We start from the raw sequence: 8583 nt of genomic DNA on the forward strand, positions 1-8583 counted from the left end.
TCCACGGACAGAGACTCCGTAACCTCTCTGGCTACCTGTTCCATGGTTTCACCACCCTCAAAGTGCAAAAAGTGTTTTCTTGCATTCCAACTGAATTGTGTTTCAGTTTGTGCCCACTGCCTCTTGTCCTGTCGGTGGGCACTACTGAGAAGAGTCACCTCCCATCAGGTATTTACACACACTGCTGAGATCCCCTCGAGCTTCCTCACCAGGCTGAACAGTCCCAGCTCTCACTGTACAGGAGATGCTTCAATCCCTTAATCTTTGTGGCCCTGTCCTGGATTCACTCCGGTAAGTCCATATGTTTCTTGTACTGGGGAAGTCCAGAACCAGACCCAGCTCTCTAGTTGTGGCCTCATCAGTGCTGAGCGGAGGAGAAGGATCACTTCAGTCATAGAATCATAGAATGGCCCAGGTTGGAAGGGACCTTAGAGATCATTTTAATCCGGCCTCCCTATCACCAGGGACACCACCTCTCGACTAGATCAGGCAACACACGGGGACCGAACGGGAATCGAACCCGCGACCTTGGCGTTGTTAGCGCCACGCTCAACTGACTGAGCTAACCGGCCCCCTAAACTTCCCTCCATCTGGTTGATCCTGCAGCCCAGGGTACTCTTGGCCACCTTTGCTACAAGGGCACACAGCTGGCTCATGCTCAGCTTGTTGTCCACCAGGTCCTTCTTGGCTTAAGGATAACCTCTCATGCTTCTGCTCTGACTACAGGCAATGCCACAAACAGGCCACTGCGGTGGTAAATTCACACCTTCATTAGCTGGACATATGAAACAAGGCTATAACGTAGCAAAAAAACTAAACACAAGACACAGGTAAATGCACATTAACTGCACTGTGACTTCAGTGAAGGGGCAGGGGTAAAGAATCTCTTTCCAATCACAGAAAATAAATACTATATTTAGCGTAAAGAGAGTATTTTGCAAATCGACATACCTGGACAGCCACCAACTTGAAAATCAACATTTCTGTAGGAAAATAACTAAAATGTACAAATGAGAAACAAGTGCGGAATCAATACACAAAATCAGGGTTTTGCCCTTGTTGATTTTAACCATCAAAAAAAGCCATGATTTAAACTGCCGGAATTTATACATAAATGACATAAATTCATCAACCTTGTTTTTCAGATAATAATTCTCTTCACGGCTAGATTAGCCCCGTCAGAGCCTAACAAAAGTGCAAACAGGAGCGCCTCGCTGCACACCCAAACCCTCCTCCTCGCTGCAGCGTCGCCGCTTCCGCGCTTCACTGTGGCCCCTCTACCTTGCTCCGTGGTTCCAGGGTCGCATTTCCCAATCTGCTGTCAAATGTGGGAACTCAGCTGCTCAACCCAGAGAAACTGGGGTGCTGTGGGAGGTATGTCAGTACCTGAGGTGGGTTCCAGCTTTAAGGAGAGCCTCATCTTGAAGACAACATCAGAGAACTGTCTACAAAGCGATGGAGCTACTGAGGTGAAGCAGGTAGAATGAATGCTAAGCAAGAAGCAGAGATATTTGCTCATATTTACATATACAGAGGAAGTCACACTCTCTCTCCTGCTCTTATATGAGCAGACAAGAGGGAATATCCAGGTTGCTACAGGGCAAGCCCAACTTTATGACACATTTAGCCCAGTAAGAATAAGACGCTGCAAAAATAATAGTTCTCTCCAGTAACTTCATACTTCAGGACCATGGAGAAAACCATTTTTCAAGATAAAATACAGAATAAAACTCAGAATTATGTGAATGAGAGCCCTATGGAATTATTATAGCTGTTTATATTGGAAGGCTCAACCCAAGACTAGGACTCTACCGCGATAAACATTGTGCGTACACGTAACAGGTGCTACACCCTGCCTTGGGGTAGAAGGTTATGATCCAAATGGATAAAGACAGTCAAAGAGTACACCTAATTATACACTATTTCTCCGTTTGAAGATAATGACTTTAGGCAGGAAGAAATTGGGCGACTCGTTGAAGGTCACACACAGAAAGCCCTGTGGCAGAGCTGGAAACCAAGCGCACGCCACGATCCCATTTGAAGTTGGCAAAAGCTAGGAAAAACGTTATTAACGCATTTTCAGCGACGAATAAGCCGGCTGCTATGGCTCGGTTTCTGCTCGTTTTGATGGGTTGAGCTCGGCGGCAGGGCTTGAGCACCGAGCTCAACCCATCAAAACGAGCTGCGTGTGCCCTGGGACAAGGAGTGGGGCTGGGGAGGTATGGTACAATAATCTCCCATCTGCACGCTAGAGCTTTGAATCCCTTCCTTTCCAGCTCAATAGGTGCATCTGCTGCCCCTCCGCTAATCCTCGACGTTGTTTAAAATGCAGATCAGCTGAGATGATGCTTTTTCCTTTCCCATTACAGGCCGTAGCCTAATAAAAGAGCTTTAATCACCGAGGCAATATTCTATATCTCTTGCAGGGTCTGCTGCTTCATTCTTTCCTCTTTGCCTTTGTTTGGAAGCCAGATCTTTGTCAGGCACTAGCAGCAGCGGGATATAATTTCGCAGCGCAAGGTTTGAAGCCAGCCGAAGCGACGATAACCTTTCCCAAAACTGCGGCATCGTAATTAGAAGATTGTGACTGCAAAAAGGTAAACAGCAGGGAACTCGGGTCATAGGAACCCCCTGAGAAAATGCATCCTAACCCCCTGGATACGTTGCATGATTTTAAATGTAAAAAGCAGCATCAGCAGACTTCCTTACTTGTCTTTGTCTCCCTAGCACTAATGCACTCTGACATTTTTTTAGATGTCAGGAAGTACAAGAGCTACAGAGGAAAGCCACGATTGGTTACGTGACTGTAGGCTGAGAAAAAATGACTTAATTATTTCCCATAAAGAACATATACATGAATATAGTTACGTGTACACGTTAACCTGCAATAACGAGCTCCTTCCAGGCAATTCTATGGCCAAATGAATGACCCAGTAAGCTGGGAAGCTGTTCTTGCCGTGATGAGAGGGAGATCATGCAAGTCATCATCATAAAAATAAGACCATGAGATCCGCTGTGGTTAAGGCTTGATCCAGCTCTGAATCTTTTGAGCAAGAAGTGACATTCCAGAGTCCTCCCTTCCACAGGTATTGCCATCAATGCTCTTCAGAAGGACAGCCCAGCCTGGAATTCTCCTCCTGTTTATCCTTAAATTAATTTTCTCCTCTAGCAAACATAGTTTCTGCAAATAACTTTACAGCATAATACAATAAATCTTGTCTCTCCCTATATCTATAAACTGCAGCAAGGAAGATAAGCAAACCAATTATTTTACTGATCAGGCTGTGCCTGTCTTCCTAAAGTGTACAACATATGGTGGAGAGGAGGACAAAGGAATCCTTCTTACGTTGCAAGAAACACGTTCACGGCACGACGGCAAAACAGAGCACAGCACCTCCCCTACCGCAGGGAGCAAGACAGATACTGAAGGAATAAAAAAATAACACACCCATGGGGTGTGGCAAAGAGGGATGTACTCCTTGCCATCAATATTTCCTGAGTCACCAGATACCCAAAAGACCAAATGAGGAAAACTCGCTGCTTGCAAGACTTCCAGAGGTCATTTGGAGCTTGGCAAGCCCCTGACTTTCGCTTGCTGAAACACCAGCTGCTCTGCAGGGCTTTAGCAGAGCCAATTGGGCATCCCAAAGGGTCTTGACCGGCATGATCCTGTGGGCAGACACAGGACAAAACCATTCAAGATATTCCTCACCCTAAATACCTAAGCCGGGGCAGGCACTACTGACTTCCTCAACAGCGAGAAACCCGATGTGCTCTGCCCGACTTGCACATCTGCACTGAAATTCTTGGAAGCAACAGCTCCATCCCTCAGAGCCTCTTCTGTTTGAACTCACGGGAGACCCGAACAGTAACTCCGCGTGTTAGATTTGCTGATCAAGGGCAGCCCAGCACGTGGTCCTCTTCTGCCTGTTGCTATCATAGCAATTAAAGGGGAAAAGACGACGGGACGAGCCATTTCATCCGTGCACAAGTGCATGTATTATTTGTCTCATTATGCAGACACAACGTGATTTTCAATTAGCTGTCCAACGGTATGATCGAACAGAAAATACTTTAATTATGTATTTCATGGACATGTTTCAAAGGTGCTGCTCCGGTCTCAAAATAATTAGCTGCATGCACAGACAACTTGGAGAGTTCCAGAGGGCCTGTGGTTACTGCCCTTTACAAGATACAGAAGAGTTACTTGGTTTCCTGAAGTGCAAAGGCCTCCTGGTTGCAAGCAAACTGCACCTAACATACCCCACCAGGGTTACAGGTCCCCGTGCACACAGATATGGCTGGGATGCTAAAGAAACACGGGGCACAGGCAGTAGCTGCCCAACCAAATCTGGGCCAAAGAGGGCAAAAAGTGGGGAAAGGCTGGAGAGGAACCAACGGAGCCAAGTCACGTGCACTTGTCCTCTCACCAAGCAGCGGCGCTGACCTGCAGGAGCAGTGTCTCGCTTACTGTTTGTATAAGCAGTAGTAAATTACTACTGCCTGGTGAAAAAGCTGAGGAAGATGCTACAAAACAAGTTTTCTCCAATTAATAAAGCCTCCAAGGACCACTTACACACTGTCCCCTTCTAATGAGGGCACCCAAAGTCATAATCCAGTTCTCTTCTATAATTAACGTCTGTAATTACCAGCATACAACACTGTGGTTAACAAATGGCACTACTCTGAACATCAAACATTCATAGCTGCATTTTGCATATTACACGCAAAGCATGCAAGTTTCATAGCAAAAAAATCCTCTTTTTTCCTTTTTTTTTTTTTTCTTTTCAGATAGGAATACAAGATTTTCATTTCAACTGCTGGCTAAAGTAAAAGAGTATAGAGAGAAGGCTAAATTCTGGCAACCCTCCACAAGCATATGTGAACAGGAATTGATTTTCTTGTTATAAATAGCAATGTCTTGCAGGACATCACCTGCCAGTGATCTCTACACCAAGGTGACCAGATGACACATACCGCAACGTATCTATACATTTTTTTTGTAAAGCATCTTTTCTGGAGTTGCTGAAAATAGTGCCAAAAGGAATTAGGAATATTAACTGAAAGGGGGAAAATGGCAGGTATAAACATTGCCAGAGGATACTCACTGTTCCCACAACCGGAATGCTGTATGACATCTGTCCGAACAAACAGGCAACTTTTACACTAACTCCCCGATAACTCAATTATCTGTGTCAATGTCAAGGCAGGGCTCTGCCCTTTCACATCCTTTGTCATATATATTTATCTCCTCCTGTATCACAGCAGTCCTGCTGGCCTTTAGGAAGGAGATGCCTTGGTGGAAATGAGGCCTGACAGGAAAACAAGGCAACGATTCTGAAAGCACAGAGGCATCTTTTGTAATTAAGGGGTTTGGTTGTTTTTCCTGTAGGTATTTGTAAGAGGTTTATTTGTTTGTTTGTGAAGTGAAGCTACTAAGCTTCAGGGAATCATTTCAAAATTGTTACTGCTTCAGATTCAAAGAGATTTTTCCACTGCTGAGTTCTCTCTAGCTATCACGTAGGGAATGGAAGGAGGTAGCAGGTACCTTCAGAACATGAGAGACACCAGCAGAAAACTCGAATTTCTCCCTGCCTCCCTGCTCTCTGCCGGCAGGATTAGCTGGGCCATCCTCAGCAGCAGCGAAAATGTCAGCGAATCTTACTGACATCAGGTGCCTGCTTCCATGGAAGACTGGGACTTCAGTACAGAAGACATGTATTAAAAAAAGAGAAAAAATTGTTTAATGATCCCAAACTTTGGGCAGGGTCACATGCTGTAGTTTTACATACACCTTAAACTCGCAAAGCTAACACTAATGCTACAAGCAGCAGTTCCACCTTCTCATGTCACCTGCAAGTGTTTTCTTGTCCATGCAGTAAACCTGCTCAGAGAACTGATGCAGGTGAAAGGCAATCCAGAAAGGGAAGAAAAAGGGTTTAACTAACTCAGGTGTGTACCCAAAGCCAGCACACAGGAGACCCACACAGCTTGCAGGAAAAGGGAGGTCACTTGCCGAACAGCAACCTTCATTTAAGCAAGTTATTCTCCTTACAAAATCACAGAGGTACAGTCACATTAGACACAGCTAAGTCAGGTCTAACCATTTTGTAAATGCCTGAACTGATGGATTTTTTTTGCTTTAGTGATTTCTTTTCCAAGTCGCTTCTTAAAAATAAACTTGCATTTCATAAGAAGGCAGTTAGTCTATGCTGGCTAGCATGTATGAGCATGTACAACCATGGGACAGAAACGTGTCTCCTTCCTTGACCCTTCAGCTCCCTGGTTATATAAACCATAACCACACTGTGCAACTTACTGTGACAGCCAACGTTCTCGTCGTTCGTCCATGTAGTCCCCTTTCCCACATTCGAAGTCCCTCCTCATCATATCAGGAAACCAGCACACAATCCCTCCCCAAACAGCCCACCAGAATTTCCAGCTACGTACTGAAGGAGGCACCAGCCTTCATAACCGACGTTTGTGCTGGTGACACCGAGCGCGCTAAAACAACGCGAGCTCAAGTCAATAAACAAAATGGATGCAATGGAAAAAACACAAAATCCGGTCTTGGTTAAAAGCTTGTGAACAAGGAGAAGGCTAACTGAGACTGGTGGAACCACTTGTGAGTCAAATGAGTACAAAACGAGGGAGGACAACACTCGCTCTTTGTAAGCAGCTGAGAACAGTGATGGTACCATCGCACCGCTTGACAAGCTGATAACTCATCTCCCGAGTGGAAACGACGCCAAAGATTTTTATCCTGCTGAGAAAGCCAAGGGGCTAAAAGGTGTGTCTGTTCCATTCGCTTACAGAACTGGAAATCCACTTTTAGACCTATGCTTCCTACTGCTCAGTCTACAGATTAATTTTAAGCTCATTTTGAATTTTAAAAAAGCCCAAGGAAATACCTTTCAGTCTACGGAGCATAAAGGCATCACCAGTTAATAACGGGGATCCCTTTACGGGAGACAGTCAAGCTCTAAGCTTTGTGTGAAGGATATGCAGTGCATGCCCACACACACAAAAAGATTATGCAAATCAAAAAACACCAGCTAACGCAAACAAAAATTACTCCGCTACACAGAGGCTCGTGTTAGTTTTAACGACAGCCACATAACATGCCACATTAAAAAACAAGATGGCATCATTTTTGAGCTGCTGAAGGACACACACATCCCATCTCACCCGGCCTGCACACACAGCTCTGACGGCCATTACCCTCTGAGCAGCCTGGTGGGATTTTCCCCAGAGCATCAGTCAAACGTGTGGCACTAAGGGCCAAAATACGCTGAGTTACACCAGTGTGGAAGAAGAAGAACTCGTCACTCCAGTTTCTGTGAATTTGCAGAAGAGCACTCAGCCCATTTAAGAATTAGGACAAGTCTTCTCCACTGATTTTGACAGCAGCTGGCCCTGTGGAAGGAACAAGGTCCTCACAGTGAAGAGGCTCTGTCTCAAATCTGTCAAAATCAGGATTCCTGAGAATTTGATCAGGACCCAGCAAAGACAACACCTGGAGTGCAAGCTCAATGAACCCAAGGCCCATAAGGTAAGATGCACTGCACTTAGTAAATCACTGGGCATTAAGAATCTAAATTGCCACGTAAGAGACTTAGCGTTTCCTCCCTGACGTACCCTGTCTGGATTTCAGAAAGCAGAATTAAGCCCAGATCCATCTGATTTTGCTGAGACAATAAACAATCTCACATGATGAATGCCATTTGAAAGCAAGTATTACATAAGAGCACTTTAAAAAAAAAAGAATTAAAAAAAAAAAAGGGTTGAACTTTCTACTTTCAGCCAGGTTTGCTGATGGAAGTTACCCTCAAAATCAACATCAGGCCTCAAAAATTTCACTATTCTGGCTATCATATAATCCTCTATCTCAGTTTAACACAATGCTTACATAAAAAAAAAATCTAAATCGCTGGCAATGTCCTCCTACTTGTCAAGCACCAGGAAGGACTGCCAGAAATTAATGTAACTTAGGTGAGATCCGTTTGAGCTGGGTGTCACACCAGAGAAGCACTGCTAAATCTCAATGTCCAAGTCAAGAAGAAATCACACTGGTGGGAAACCTCCCCTTCAGGCAAACACAGCTACAAGACTTCAGCAGCACTCAGCACCTTTTGGCTAATCTACCAAGCTCAATGTTTCCTGTATGAAAGTGTCTAAATACTAAAAGCCAGCGAACAGGCAGAAGAGGCAACTCAGAAAGAAGATTCCCTAGCGAAGGGCATGAAAAATGGTCCAGGAGTCACAATCTCCCCCTTTTCCTTGCTCTTAACTGGAAGCTGTGTGTCTGCGCTTTCTTTGGAGAGATTTTTGCCTCCCCTTCCTAACCATCTTTTTTCCAACCTCTACAAATACAAACCTCTAAGAGTTCCAGTCTTCCCATCACACTCCAACCAGTGTCTCTGCCCCAGTTGTACTCTGGGTGCTTGGGGAGCAGCTTATAAGGCCCTCTTGAAAAAAAAAAAAAAGCAAAATAACAACGTAAGGTTCTAAATCATGCCACGAAATGGAAGTGGTGCTGCAGACTCTGATGAAAAGAGAGGCAGAATACATTGCTTCAAACTC

The 8583-nt window shown here is 44.9% G+C and overlaps 1 non-coding gene across 1 annotated transcript; it reads right to left on the bottom strand.

Moving 5' to 3' along the window:
• Positions 1 to 499: 499 nt before the first annotated feature.
• Positions 500 to 573, bottom strand: TRNAV-AAC. Its single transcript has one exon. It is a non-coding gene; the product is annotated as a tRNA-Val (tRNA).
• Between the last annotated feature and the right edge of the window lie 8010 nt (positions 574 to 8583).

This window comes from Apaloderma vittatum, unplaced genomic scaffold (assembly GCF_000703405.1).
Source record: "Apaloderma vittatum isolate BGI_N311 unplaced genomic scaffold, ASM70340v1 scaffold230, whole genome shotgun sequence".
In the NCBI taxonomy this organism is placed as follows: domain Eukaryota; kingdom Metazoa; phylum Chordata; class Aves; order Trogoniformes; family Trogonidae; genus Apaloderma; species Apaloderma vittatum.